The 15,924-nt window shown below is 43.2% G+C and overlaps 1 protein-coding gene across 4 annotated transcripts in view; it reads right to left on the bottom strand.

Annotated features, from left to right (window-relative positions):
• The window catches only part of SLC20A2 (solute carrier family 20 member 2), a 76,984-nt gene that overhangs the window by 58,403 nt on the left and 2,657 nt on the right, over nucleotides 1-15,924 (bottom strand). Inside the window, exon 1 of one of the 4 annotated variants that reach the window (XM_054991030.1) lies at nucleotides 10,493-10,507. The exons of the other annotated variants lie outside the window; for them this stretch is intronic. The gene's annotated coding sequence lies outside the window, so the exon portion shown is untranslated. Of the gene's footprint in view, nucleotides 1-10,492; nucleotides 10,508-15,924 lie in introns of those variants that run through there. 4 annotated transcript variants of the gene reach the window in all.

Here is a 15,924-nt window from a genome sequence, read left to right as displayed (position 1 = left end):
GGGTGTTGTTGCTACCTGATATCAGTTGACTCTCACAGCTCCTCTTTGGATGATCCTAAAACTCATTCAGGCAATGCCAACTGCTATGTTTGCTGGCCACTATTTCCAAAAACCAGTCTTTCAGCGAGTATTTACAGTGCTCCAGAACTGGAGGATCTCCCTCACTGGATCTCCCTCACTATGTCTTGTTTTGCCAAACTACTGGGTTCCCAGGTCCTAGTTTATTTATTTATGTCATCCAACTTATATTCCGCTCCCGCCACAAGGAGCCATATTAGCCAGGCTAGCTTCATGCTTAGTGGTAGAATATATCTTCTTTCAAACAATGACCAGCCTGCTATTCATCCGATGTCTCTGTGTGCACTGGCCACTAAGACAATTTGCACAAAGTTTTTGCTTGATATTTAATGTGCTGTAATTTATAACCAGTTGAACATTCCAGCCTAGCCTGAGCTTGGAAGCTAAGCAGGGCTGGCCAAGATTAGTACTTGGATGGGAGACCATCAAGGAAAACCTGGGATGCTACATCGAGCAAGGCAATGGTAAACCACCTCTGCTCATCTCTTATCTTGAAAGCCCCCATGAGAGGGTCACCATGAGTCAGTTGTTACTTGACTTTTTCTATTAGTTTATGTTTAGGCTCCATTTTAGGGCTACTGCACACATGCTCCAAGCCAAGGTTTTGAGGCATATGGCTTTTTAAAAAAATACCACCTAGTTTACTGTACTGATTCTTCTGCAGACCTTGGGCTTGAACCCGCTAAGAACTGAAAACAGATATCCGATTTTTCAAAGCTGACTTTAAATCCCTGGTGAAATCACGCTTTCAACTGGGGAGTGAGAAAGCCCCGTACCTTCTAACCCTAAATTCCCACAAGCCCCAGCTCACCCATTTGATAGTTAAATCTAATTACGAGTTAAATCTAATGACTAAATCAACCACCACAGGAGACCATGCTAATAGAAAAACATTTGTTTCAGTCAGAAAGATATGTTTAATGCTAACCAAACAGGACAACTTTCAGCCACATGAATCCACTTAGTCTTCTAATAGCAGTACTAAGAGAAGGCTCTTTAAAAAGTTCCCACAGAGAACTGCTATCAAGGGTTAGTTTTATCCTTAAATTATTACGTGCCCAGGCAAACAAGAAACAAACAAAGAGCAGCAGGGGATGGAAATACTTTAGATGTTTATCATTATCATGGACTCCTAAGACATGGGAAAACAATTTTAAGCAACAGAACTTGAAGACAGAGATTAAGTTTGCCTCTACAGGGAACGTACAAAAAACAGGAATCAACAATCGGTAATCTTATCCACAAACTTTATATTTTGGTAAATTTAATTGCTGGGACTTTTATACCAATGACATGCCATTCTGAAATAACATCAGAAAGTCAACATAATAAGTCACAATATATGTTTTCACAATATAAACCAGCCATTGTTTTGGTGGTAGTTGGTGATATCAGTGACAGACTTCATAGAAAATATAGGAACACTAGCAAAAAAACCGGGCCCTAGAAAACAGCATAGCCCCCTGAGGGACAGGATGGCTCGCCTGGCCGTCCCAGGGCAGCAGCGGTCTCTGGAGACCGTATTGGCCACGACGCACTATTTACCCTGGTGCTCCTATGCAGGTGCACTGGGATAAAATATGCGTCATCAGCAACACAGTTTGCCTTTTATGTTTAAGGATTATTTCGAAATAAGAGGCAGAAGAGAAAATGAAAAAGGAAGCAGCGGCAAATGCCTATTCAGCGGCTGTTATACGTTCCCTTCTGAACAGGGGATGGGGGAGCCGGGTTCCCCCACCTCCCACCCACAGAAAGAGAGGCCAGGAAGTCCAAATGCCACCATTGGCATGAGTTCCACACCTGTGGCTAGGCTGACCACTAGAGAACCACTTAGTGGTGCTTCAAGAGCTAAATCTGAACTTTGGGTCTCTCTGAGTTGGTGTTCCCTAATGTAGACATATCTAGTCTGGGGCCTTATGACTTTTAAAACAGGCACAACTACTTCTCAAGATTCAGCACAACTACTCACATAGGAAACAGGCATAATCTATCCTGGGGGTGGGGGGAAGAGACCCCACATGCTCCACATACACAAATCAGCCCCTGTACCAGAGGACTGGAGAGTCACAAATGTCACACCAGTTTTTAAAAAGGGTTCCAGAGGGGATCCAGGGATCTCCGTCTGAATATAGACAAAGGCTATGCCTCCTTACTGCTTCTATTGGATCTGTCTGCAGCCTTTATTTATTTATTTAATTCGATTTATACCCCGCCCTCCCCACAGATGGGCTCAGGGCGGCTAACAACATTAAAAAATACATTAAAATCACAAAAACATAAAATCAACAATAATTTTTTAAAAATCATTAAAATAGTCCACTTTGACCAAAATAGTCTACTTTGACACAGTAGACCATGCCATCCTGTTGAGGCATTTAGATACAGAAGTGGGCATCAAAGGATATGCCCTGGATTGGTTTAAATCATTTCTCTTGGAGCGGACTCAAAGGGTTGCCGTTGGAGATCAGCTATCTTCAGAATGGGAATTATCTTGTGGGGTTCCTCAGGGTGCAATCTTATCTCCCATGTTATTCAACCTCTACATAAAGCCTTTAGAACTCATTTGCAGCTATGGAGTTGGATGTCATCAATATGCAGATGACATCCAACTCTATATCTCACTATTCAGGTCCCCACAGGATGCAGTGGAAATCTCAGATCGCTGCCTAACTGCTATGGTGAAATGGTTGAAAAACAACACATTGAAACTGAACCCAGACAAGACTGAAGTGATGCTTGTTGGGAAGGCAGAGATCTTGAAGGACATTGTACTCCCCACTTTTGATGGAGTTCATCTGACCCTTGCAGACTCGGTTAAGAGCCTAGGGGTTATACTGGATCCAGCGTTATTACTAGAAAAACAAGTTAAGGCAGCGGCGAAAAATGGTTTCTACAACCTCACTCTAGCCTGGAAGATGGCTTCTTATCTAGACACTGCTGACCTGGCCACTTGGATCCGTGCTATGGTAACATCAAGGCTTGACTATTGTAATGCTCTATACATTGGCCTCCCATCTAAGTTAACTAGGAGGGTCCAATTAGTACAAAATGCTGCAGCTTGATTGTTATCAGGAGCGAGCAGGAGCATGAACATCACTCCCATCCTACAGTCACTCCACTGGCTACCCATCATTTACTGTCTCAGTTCAAGGTATTCGTTATTACATACAAAGTTCTTCATGGCTTTGGTTCGGCATACCTACGGGACCGCCTCCCTCCCTCCCTATGTCCCTCCACGGCAGCTTCGCTCATCTGAACAGGGTCTCCTGCAGGAGCCAGGCTGCACACAGGTGAAGTCAGCAGCAGCCCCTACACGGGCTTTCTCTGTGGTGGCCCCTACCCTGTGGAATGACCTGCCTGAGGAAGTCAGAAGAGCCCCCACTCTCCTGGCTTTCCGTAAATGATGCAAAACAGAACTATTCAAAAAGGTTTTTTACTCAAATGGGAGGGCTGTATTGTAGGGATGGGGTCTCAGATGCTTCACTAATGAGTTGGAGATCATAGACTTCATCACTATTTTTGCCTTATATATTATGTTCTGCTTTAAATATGTATTCCTATCTACATCCAGCACTCCATGTTGTCTGTTAGTCCTAAAACTGATTATGTTTTGCTCCAGTATTTTTCCTACTCTGTCTTGGATCCTTGCTAATGATATGTCTTCAAATTTGTATATGTTTACCTTACGTATTGTATTGAAATGTACTTACTCGATACTGATTGTATTAACCTCATACTGTGTAATCCGCCTTGAGTCTCAGTGAGAAAGGCAGACTACAAATGACGTAAATAAATAAATAAATAAAATAAAATACAGGCCACTTCTCCTAACACTTATCCCTGAATTAGTAGGAACTCTTATTAAAGCCAGAGTTTTTAAGTATATCAAGGAACAAAGGCTGCCGAGGGAAAATCGCCCTGGCTTCTGCAAAGGGAAGTCCTGCCTCACCAGCCTTTTGGTATTCTTTGAGAAAGTAAACTAGCATGTGGATAAAAGTGATCGGGCAAGAATCCTCCCCCAAGACTCCTGGATAAACTTAGCAGTCACCGGATAACAGGATGGGTGCTCTTTTGGATTAAAAATTGGTTAAATAACAAGAAGCAGAATAAGTGGACAGTTCTCGCAATGGAGGGAAGTAAGCAGCGGGGTCCTACAAGGGACTAACGATATTTAACTTGTTCATAAATGGTTTGGAACTGGAGATGAGGTGAGCAATATAGAGGCCAAGTTTGCAGATGATACGAAATTATTCAGGGTTGTGAAAACCAAGGTGGATTATCAAGGTCTACAGGAGGATCTCTCTAAATTGTGTAAGTGAGTAACAATGTGGCGAATGAAGTTCAACGCTGGTAAATGTAAAAAAAAAAAGTTTAAAAAATCCTAAATTTGAATATATGCTAATGCAGCCAGTTCACTGGCTGTGAATGAGAGTGAAACAGATCTCGGCAATGTAATGGATAGAGCAATGAAAATGTCAAATCACTGTGCAGCAGTGGAGAGAAAGGCAAACTGCACGATGGCGAGTGAAATAAAATGGTCAATATTGTAATACCTTGTATAGAGCTATGGTCTGTCTCACCTGGAATTCTGTGTACACAGTTCTGTCCGTTATCTCAAAAAAGATAATGCAATGCTGGGGAAAGTTCAGAAAATGGCAAACAGGGTAATTAAGGGATATGAACACTTTTCCTATGAGAAAGGTTAAAAAGTTTGGGAGTTTTAATAGGTTTAGACTGAAGTAGGATTACACTGTTAAATTATCTGCACCACTTCAGTTCATAAATTAAATCTGAAACATAAGTTAGTTCAGTAACAGTTACGGATAACTTTCACAGTCTTCTTCATATATCAATCAAAATATATGCCAAACACAAAATGCATATATCTAGTGCAAAGCTACCATCAGTCATTCATTTCATCATTACTTCAACAAATATATCTGTATGTTAACAATTACACTCTTTTCTGGAATTGAATTTTTGATATGAAGAAAGTTAACCTCTAGATGCAAGACATTACAGGCAACATATATGGCACTCCAAACACACACTAGACAAAGAACAGCTTTACCTAAAACTTTTGTTACACGTACCTGGAGTCATTGTATAATACATATCATGAAAAAACTCCAGAAGAAAAAATGTCAGTACCACTAGCTTTCAAAAACATATCTGAAATCTAAGATTTGGCTCTGCATTTTAAAAGTCTTTTGAAGCTCCCAAACTCAACAGAGTCTTATTTTTTCCATACATTCCATAAACTTTCTTTGATTACATCTCCTGCTACATGTGATCACTTCATTTATGTTATAATGTCAGAATTTTTTTCCTATCCTCATCAATGGGAAAGGTTCAGCAGGTCCGGCTGCCTAGTGTTCTCTCCACCGATCTCTGGACGATCTTTCTGCCTCTAGACTGGAAGGTGGAGGTCCAACACAACTGCTAACTGAAAGATCCACAATGTTATACCACAGGTGACGTCATATCAGAAAAAAATCAGAAAAAAAGTAAAATTCTGTTAAAGCTTAGAGCCATGACAATTTTTTTTACATAGATGCCTAAAGCCATAATTATGTGATTTAATGCCACAGGGATTTCCACACACAATAAAAATATAGAAAGAAAAGGATTGCTAATAGTTATAGCAGAGTTGTCCCAGCAGCTGATAAGCTCCATTATTAACCATCTGTAAATGTAACCTTGAGAACCATATAAACACGAGTTCTGAAGATACACACAGTATTTGCAAAATATCCAGACTAGCTATTTGTTCAGTTCATGATGTGGATTTAGTAACTGGGATCATATCTTCTTTTATTACTTGTGCACAAGTACGTGTTTCATCTGTAACTGGAATGTTTTGAAATTCTCTGGATCCTGCACATGCCTAATAGGAGAAACTGCATTAGAGGTTCCGTTTACAAGGAAAAAGCTGATAGTTTCCCTGGAGCATCAGCGGATGAAACAAATGATTGTGCAGAGGTCAGAAGTGGAACGGCAGCTGAGAAGTCTTCCAGAATGCACAGGAAAATGCCATCACTGAACATGGAGGTTCAAGTTAAACAAGTACAGTGTCTCGAGTCATGAAGTCCCTGTTCCTTCAACCCACAGAGAATCTCTACTTTGCTGACTTCCTCTCAGACCGATCCCAGAGATAGCCCATGTGCACAATAACTGCTTGCCCAGCATCTTGATTTTTTGCTTCTTCAGTCCAGCTTGTCTCAGAAGTGCTCCCCATCGTGACACCTGTATCTCGAGAAGCAAAACAGGAAACATCACAGGAGAGAAGGTTGGATAATGGTTTCTTCAGAATTTGTGCACAAATCTCTAACTTTCACTTGAAGTTCTGTAAGGAAAGATACAATGAACCCCACACTGCTAACTTCCTAACCTGATCAAAAAGAGTCCAGTAGCACCTTTAAGACTAACCAATTTTATTTTAGCATAAGCTTTCGAGAATCAAGTTCTCTTCGTCAGATGCCTGATACAGGTGCTACTGGACTCTTTTTGATTTTGCTACCACAGACTAACACGGCTAACTTCTCTGCATTCCTAACCTGAGTTTCTATCCTTAGTGATGCTGGGTAAAGGTATATTACTGTTACTCTCCCAGTGCTGAAGGAAGAGGAGGCCTCATACATATCATCAAACAACAAAAATCAAACTACGAGACTGCGACTGAATGTACTTTGAGGTTCCTTTAGAGGAAGGGTGGGCAGCACTTTTTTGACTGCCTTCTCTGCATCGGTCCCCTCTTCCCAGACCCTTTTGAAGGAAGTATAGCAATCCACGCATGCTGCCTTCCAGCCTTCCAGCCTCTCACACAAGTTTCCATTCTCATAAGAGGTCAGGCACCGTTTGGGCTGCTCCCACAGCACCTCCGGGGTCTCACACCTTGCCCAGCCCCCCAGAATACCTCCACTCGGCTGCTGTGTCCCCCCCCCCCATCACAGCAGCCATCCAAACAGCCAATGGTCTCTCAGATCCTGCTGCCGTGTTCCCAATGCAACAGGAGAATACTGTAGTTTAATCATGCTCTAATGGTTTCCGTCATGAAAACGGCTATGGCAACTATGCTAAGAAATGTGAAGCCGAAGCTTTAGCATTTCCTACCATTTATGCTACGATACGAGGATGCCTACAAGAGAAATAGTTTCAGCCAACGCAGCTGTCAAATATTTCTTAGCAACAATGCAATTAATACAAATTAGAAATCACAACTTACTACTTATCACAGTGTTCTCCCTTGAGCTTAGAATGGCATACATGCAGGTTATTCCATTCTACCTCAGGCTGAAGGGGCTTCGGAGCAAGCCAAGCCAAGCGGCCCCTGCCGCACTACCAGCCAGTACTACAGTGCCATGCAGCACCCTTGCTTCCTCCCACAAACTGGCAGCAGCACGGGAGGAACCATTGGTGGGCTGACACTGACCACCACCGCCACTGAAGAGTCTGAGCTGGGTGATCCCTGAGGAAGTGGCAAAACTGCAGGGGCTTAACACTGCTTGCTCCTAGTTGACAGCGGTCCTTGAGGGCATCAGCCCACCAGGAAATATCCCTGTCCATTAAACTGCCAGTCTCCCGCTGCATCCCAACACCTCCGTATGTTAGTTAAGTTGCTACTGCTCCCCCATCAACTTATTGGGTTAAACCAACCCTCGATTATTGGGGTGATGGACAGGACATATTTAAACCCACATCCACCTAAATACAAGATTCTATTCACTTCACAGCATGGATATCTATAGCGGCAACTGCTTCATCAGCAATACAAAACTTATAATATACTTTGTTTTTTTATAAAGATTCGATCCACTAAGCCAATTGTGTTGCACGTGATAGAATAAGGTTGGTTTTAAGATTTATTTTGGATATTTCTAAACTGCCTCTGCACAGTCTTGCTCGAGGTGGCTTACAAGTAATAAACACCATTACAATATAAAAACAAGCAATTGGACATAAGATATTAATATTTGACATAAGATCTGACTGCACAGATAAAACCTGTAAAAGAAAGGGAAGCCATGGGCTGAAGGTCGTCAGTTTGCTCTAAGGCAGCGACTTTGATAAATATGAGTTAGCGAAATCTTCACCATGAGATGCAAAACTAGCAAAAGAGTTAAGCTTTATGCATTCACATAGCTAATGAGACTTCTCAAAATACTGTAGGATTCATATCCTATCCCAAACAACCTGTTACTATAAGCTGGTCAAAGTTCATGACAGCAGGTCTATTCTTGGAAAACATCTGAGATAAGCTCCATAAATAACATCACATGGAAGCCCCGTACAGGCAGCATGAATCTTTCGGACTCAGAGAGAACTCAGAATGGACACCCTACCCGCACCGCCAAAAACCCAATGCAGTCTCTATTTTTGGGATAACACAGATGACATTTTAGTCAGCTCTCTCACAGCATTTTATTTCTTCTGAAAAGGTAAGATTTTCACATCCTTAAATCTCTTTGTAACTTGCATTAGTTTGCCTAACCACAAATGCCTAACTTCATCTACTAAGGCTATATAATAATAATAATATTCGATTTATATACCGCCCTTCAGGACAACTTAATGCCCACTCAGAGTGGCTTACAAAGTATGCCATTATTATCCCCACAACAATCACCGTGAGGTGGGTGGGGCTGAGAGAGCTCTGGAAGAGCTGTGACTGACCCAAGGTCACCCAGCTGGCTTCAAGCGGAGGAGTGGGGAATCCAACCCGGCTCTCCAGATTAGAATCCCGCGCTCTTAACCACTACACCAAACTGGCATTTCCAGAAGCCATTTCCATTAGTGAAATGTCCATTCCCCCCTCCCACCAAGTATCCCCCTCCCGCCAATTGTCTCACAATGGTGCTCAGGAATATAGAGGATCTTCAGGAACAACATGAGAGGAGAAGAAATTGATGGAAACTGACAGGGTCAGTAATAGGTCCAACCCATTATCTCTGTGAATCTCAATAGCAACTTAAGGTCAGCAACACGCAGATACCGCAGATGGGGAATTGAGACCAGAACGGAACAGAACTCAGTCTCTGAATTGCACTACATGCTGAACTTCATAAGCAAAAAAAGAATTCTCCTGTTCACATGCACGAGCTTGTTCACAGAACTCGGCTTCTCTGGCCATTAACACAAGACTATATTCATTTGAGTATGACAAATCTACTTGTGCACCTGAACCCCTCAAACTCAAAGTTCACAAAGGAAAATGTGCTCATGTACCATGAATTTCCATCTTTGGTGGGTCTGGGGTGGGGCAGCTGTACCCTTCAAAAATGCCTTCCACTGATTTTGACAGGGTTGCTAGACTGGGACAACTCTAATGCGGGCTGGATGCTCCCGGTTAAACAAACCTACAGCCAGGGCTCATTTTGAGGGGAAACGCACAGGAACGCAGTTTTGGCAGTTCCCCAAAGAGGTCACGTCAGGTGGCCCTGCCCACCTGACTCGGCCATTTTGGGCCCGTTTCGGCCTGGATTGGGGCCGAAACGGCCTGGATCAGGCCTCTGACCAGAGGTGGATCACTCTCCCACTCATCAGTGGCCCGATCCTGACCATTTTGGGCCCCTTTTTGGCCATTTTCAGCCCCCCTTTGCTATTTGGGGCCCAATTTTGGCCCTGAATGACCAGGATTGGGTCCAAAACAGCCAGAATAGGTGATTTCAGGGGGTGTGGCATATGCAAATCAGTTGTGCTAATGACACACTTCTGGTGATGGCAAGAGGCTTGGCGTATGCTAATGAGTTCCTCCAGCTCTTTTTCTACAAAATGACCCCTGCCTACAGCCATTATCTTAACAAATTCAGTAATGATAAAACTAAAATTAGAAAAGATGATAGATCATCTCACCTGACTCAAACTAGTTAAGACTTCTTCAATTTATGCAAGCTTTTCCCACAGAAGCCAACGCCATGGTTCTCATGGTTATCTTTTCTGAAGCACCAATTAAGTGCAGCAAAACAGAGTATAGACTCCCCCACCACAGAACCGCGGAGAATGGACTCATCTCCACGTGGCTGCCTTACATCCAAAAGGCACTGGTGGCATTGCCCTACAGGCTGCTGAGGCAGCCGATCCATCAGGGCGTGCGTAATAATTTCATCGAATGGCTGCAAACTCTCAGACTGATAAACTATGTACCTCCTAAGACTGACACTCAGGTTGCTAATGAAGATTTCCTAAAAGATACAAACATCCTCTCTGAGTTCCTGAATTCATGTCTTAAACATGAGTAAAACCCAAGGGCTCTGTTAACAGCCAAAGAATGGCCAGCCCTGTTCTTGCATACAAGCTTGACTGAGACAGAACAAAAGCAACACTTCTTCTGTCACGTAAAAGACGGGATTCGTGTTAGGTATGAAGGCAGGATCAATCCTCAGGATCATTTTATTATCTTGACAGATATACATACCCTTATTTATGGGAATGGCATCAAGTTTTGACATTCTATATGGAAATATAATGCCTACCACCATCTGACATTTCAAGATGCTAGCATTCAGGTCTTCTTATCAAGGCCATCCTGGAGCTCTCCTATCTTACGAGGATTTGTGATCTGCTTCTACACCATGACACAAAGCATTGCCAATTGTGACTGTAAACTATTGGTAGGTGGCTTGTGTGATATCACAAGAATGGGCACCGCCTCTTCTGAATAATCGAGCCCATGCAGCCGGCACTATTCAGCCTCCAGGCTGTTAGTTTTAGGAGTTTTGCTTGGACCAGCCAAGCCCAAGGCAAATCTGCTGAGGCCTGGCCTGCTTCCCAGGTTGGCCTACCCCTGCACTAGACCTTGAGGCAGCAGCACCTAAGAGTACTGATGCCTTGCTGCTGACTGCACATGATCCCTAAGAAGTTGTGCACCACTTGCCATTTGGGAACGCACACAAGTCACATCCCTGAACTGGGGCTTTTTTCTGCTGAATTAGAGCCCCCTGCCATGTGACCGACTGTAGATGCTGTTCTGCTCATTTCATGATCTCAGTCACACCTACATGAAGAGACTTCAAACTCTTGATGATTGATATAGGCTTTGGATATGGCCTACATGCCGTTTGTAGGTATGACTATGTCAGTTCCTGCAACATGTTGTTGGAATCCGAGGAGTCCCCAGTGAATCACCCTGAGGTCCAACTGACTGACGCTCATCCGGGACTCGGTGGGTGTCCATTGTCTCTGAATCACTGCTCCGTGAATGGGGTCTCCCATCCAGTCAGGCTGGCACCTGTTGTGACCGATGTCCTCGGAGTCTCACAGGGGGGATCCCCAGGTCAGTCTGTCCTGAGTTAACTACCTGAAAGTTCCTTGTGGAGGCTGGATAGGAATTTACGAGTGGCTGTTGCAGCTTAGCCAGTTGTGTCTGAAAGGGGAGAAGCAGCATTTTCAGTGGCCTTCCGTGGAATCATTTCCATGGTATGACGTCCTAGCAGGTTACCAGCAAACTACTTTGGTCAGTATAATTAGATCCTCTTGGGATAGTTGGAAAGTGGTTATCAGGGCTTCTAGTATATTTGATTGTATCACCAGCAATAGAAAGTCCATGATGGCTCTTGTATCCCTGTTCTTATTTGGAACTATTTAAAAAATTGAGTAAATGGCTAATCTACCTACCTACCTAGGCATTTATACCTTGCCTTTCCACATATTTCAAGGCGACTTACAAAATGATTGTTTTAAATGTCCTAATTAAAACCAAGATAAAATCTCTCCCTCCCCCACCTTCAAAGACTCCAGCTCTTCAAACCACTTCAAAAGCCCTGGCAAATAAGCACGTCCAACAGAACCTCCTGAAGACCTCCAATGACGGGGCTCTCCTCACCTCCTCGGGAAGCTCACTCTACAGAGCCAAACCAGAACGGAAAAAGCTCCAGTCAGTGCCAGGCAGGCCACCCTAAGTGTTGGGGCAACTGACAAATGGCTGCCTGAGGACCGAAGGTGGCGCACCAGTATGTATAGAAGGAGATGGTCCTTCAAATATGTGGGTCCCAGGTCATGAAGGACTTTAAAGACCATGACCAGCACCTTAAATTGAACTCAGAAACCATTGTAGCTGTTTCAAAATGGGTAACACATATTTCCAGAGGCTTGCCCCTGACAATAGTTGAACTGCTGCATTCTGGACCTGTTGTAAGAATTATTTTCCAGGCATTCTTGAACACGCCCTCAGTTTAAGAGATTACTTTATTTTGCACGTATGAGATGCACGTATCCAATGAAAACAAAGTCATATAAAATTAATAGAGACTTTATACATTGACATTTTCCAATTATGGTCTGTTAAAAAAAACCTGGTTATCACTATACATCAAGGATATGATAGAATCCCTGGATCAGTAATACTGGCCAGTGACAGAGCTGACCTAGGAGCAGGGCGCGCAGCTTGTTTTGGAAGGGGGCGGCAATTCCTTCCAAAGAACCAGATTCCTTGATGCACAAAACTTTCCAACAAATTTTGAAGCCACCAGGAAAAAAGGGGGGAGGGGAATGAAATTTTGAGAAAAACTGAAAGTATAAGCAATACTTTCTTATCAAACCTAAAATACTTGTACTGATTTAGCAACATAAAATGAATCATTTGTAACTTAGTTAACATATAAAACTATACTATTTGGTATACTTAAGATATATCTGGATGCATAAGGATGCATCTGACGAAGAGAACTGTGATTCTCGAAAGCTTATGCTACAATAAAATTGGTTAGTCTTAAAGGTGCTACTGGACTCTTTTTGATTTTGGTATACTTAAGGAATTCAAAGTGTATGTATCTTCATTTTCTGTCAGAAGAAAAAATGCAAGTACAGCCAGTAGTTAAGAAAACACGGAAAGCTGCTGCACACTCTGCTACCACAGCACACGTGTCTTAATATTTGCCATCCTGGCAATAGGAAAAATTCAAGTTGAAGATAAAAAAAAAACAAGTTCTGTAGTCAACAAAAGAAAACGTATCATTTGGATAGAAAAACTTACATACAACCACAGAACACAGGACGACTCGCTTATCTGGCTATTAAGTTAAATTTTGTAACACTGAAAAAACTGATTTTTTTAATACTGTATTATTATAAGTATATTTAAATAACATACATAATATACAACTATAGTCATACATTAAAGCATATTACTTTTCAACAAAAAAAAATCTTGAAAATGGGAGGGTGTCTGTCCATGAGTGGGGAGGGAAGGAGGATACAGCTGAACTCGTGCACTCGGATGCCATCACCAGTGTGTCAGATAAGCCCCAGAATATCTGCCATGTGTTAAATGTCTTACTGTGTCTGTCATGCTAGCTGGATTAATATGCCTCTGAGAACATGCAGAGTAAAACCTGTTTTGCTGAAGGACTGCTAGTTGCTTATCTTGCAGGTGTTTTGGTAACGGTTTCCTGGCAGGCCTGAAAAAGTGACCTTGAAGTACAGCAGAGACTGCACCAAACTTCTAAGAGACTGAGCAGTGCTCATCCTTTCCCTCCTCCCTTCTTCCCAGGCTCTGCGAGCCAAAATCCTAACGGACTTTCTTCCTTACTGGGGGGGGGGCAGGGGCTTTGGCCTGTAATTAACCTTGCTTTGCCAGCCTGATCCATTCCAGCCAATGATCCTGTCTGACCATCTTGATAGTGGTATTTCTCTTCAATAAAGTAACTTTAACTCATACACCTGAGTGATGCAATGAAGTGCTTGGGGATTTACCCGGCAAGTCCTGACACAGTGGCATCCCCATCACAGCCACCTCTTCTCTACAGGCCAGTGGGCAGAGGGGAAAACCTCTCCACATGAGCCAGGTGGGCAGCACCCACCCACCCTGCTGACAAGACAGTGGTTCTCTGGGTGGACAGGCAAACAGGAGAACTAGAAGCCCCTGAAGCCGCCACATTAACCAGGGAGGAGAAAGTGTGGCAGTGCTGGAAGTGGTTAGGTGCAAAAGCGGAGCAGAACTGGGTAGGCAGAGGTGGCTGGGAGGACAGTGGCCAGGTAGGCGGAGCATTGGCAGTGCTGAGAAGGGAGGGCAGTCAGACCAGAGGGAGGACAGCCACTGCCACCACGATTCCGCCTTCCCCATGAATTTCTGGTGGGTCCAGGCTTATCAATAACTAATGATATAGATTTCTTATTTAAAATGTTCATATTACCCGTTTAGAATAAAATAATGGATTGCATTTCCCTCATTCCAAAAGGGAGAAAAATTATGGGAGATTTTTCAGTGTTCCATCAAATTTCCCAATAGGAAAACTGAAAAAATCCTGAGGAAAAAAATTACCCCTTAATGTTTCTTTTTCCCAAGCCTTCACACCTCTATTCACAGCTTGTAGAAGCTCTTGAATCTGTCTCTGATTCTCGAGGGATGAACTGCCAAGGTGATGCTTTTTGCCAGCAGCGTCCTCGCATGGACATGTCATACTAATGCTACTGTAATGTGCCCTACACAGATCCTGATTCGGAAAAAGTGTCCAGAAACTAAAACTGGTTCCAAATACATATACAAAAATCCTCTGGGAAACCACTACTTAGAACATGCAACTCTAGTGATGTGTTACCTCCACTGGATGCCAACTCTTTGTTGACAACTCAATGCAAAGTCCTGAGTATAACTTTTAAAGTGCTCAGTGACTTAGGACCAGGATACCTGAAATGCCATCTTCATGACCACCACATATTCTCCTGCTAACTTGACGGACCATTTAGATAAGAAGCTGTGCACAGCTTCAAATACTTGGCAATTTAGCCAAAGCGGTCCTTATTAGCATTGCACAATGTGGCTGCAGAAAATCTTGCCTACACTTACAACCTAGGAGCACTAGGCACATTATGGCAAGCATTGCGAGTCACACTCCCTTGTTATGTATCTAGGAATATGGACCAATACAGGCACCTGGGCACAAGGTCACTGCAAGAAAATACACTTCAGTCCTAAGCAGTACTGCAATCCTATGCATGTTTAACCAGAAGCAAGTCTTTCTATATTCAATAAGATGCACTCTAGAGCAAGTGCATATAGGATAGCTGCCTGAAAGAGGTTTGTACAGGGAAAGCTTCAGCCTTTTGCCATCCATAGTACATTTGACTTGAGTTTACTGAAGAATATACCTTCCGTAACCCTTCTTCTTTAGCTATGTAGAGCCAGAGAAAAGACTGAAGAATACTTTCCCACACTTTGAGAAGCTTGTCTTCATTTCACAGCAGCAAGATTTCATGGTGAACCACACACGTGTGTGATTGCTCCTCTCCAGGTTTCCCCCCCATTACAAACAGTAAATAGCTGCCTTCTTGTGGCCTTGAAGGGGCAAGGCTAAGTGCCCCGAATGAGATGAGCACAATTTAATACGCAAATGCACAAACACTTCAATCTATTGCATAGACCTGATTCTGAACAGGGGGGAAATAACGGAAGCATTAAAAAGATAGCCCACTAGTTCAGTGGTGCTTTGGAAGTCGTAACATTTCTCCATCTGAAGGAGTCCCTGAATGGTCAGCTTTTTCTTTTCTTCCCTTCAAAGAAGAAAGGTTAACAGGCCTACAGAATCAGACCAATGATCCATCCTGTATCACAGAGTGGCAAACCAATCGCCCTGAGGAGCCAACAAATAAGGCACACAGGTAAAGGCCTTCCCCTAATGACGCCCCCCTAGCACCGGCTTTGAGAGGTTTGGTGCCTTTAATGGCTAGGAGCTCCACCATGAACCCATTTGGCAGTTGTGAGGAGTGCTTCATCGCTGACTTATGGTAACCCCTGGTGGGGTTTTCATGGCAAGGGACTGACAGAGGTGGTTTGCTGTTGCCTGCCTCTGCAACCCTGGACTTCACTGGAGGTCTCCCATTCAATCACTAACTGACTGCAGAACTTCTGAG

This window comes from Eublepharis macularius, chromosome 11, assembly GCF_028583425.1.
Source record: "Eublepharis macularius isolate TG4126 chromosome 11, MPM_Emac_v1.0, whole genome shotgun sequence".
NCBI classification, from domain to species: domain Eukaryota; kingdom Metazoa; phylum Chordata; class Lepidosauria; order Squamata; family Eublepharidae; genus Eublepharis; species Eublepharis macularius.
The sequence above is the reverse complement of the archived record's forward strand: the minus strand, read 5'-3'. Positions and strand labels throughout refer to the sequence as shown.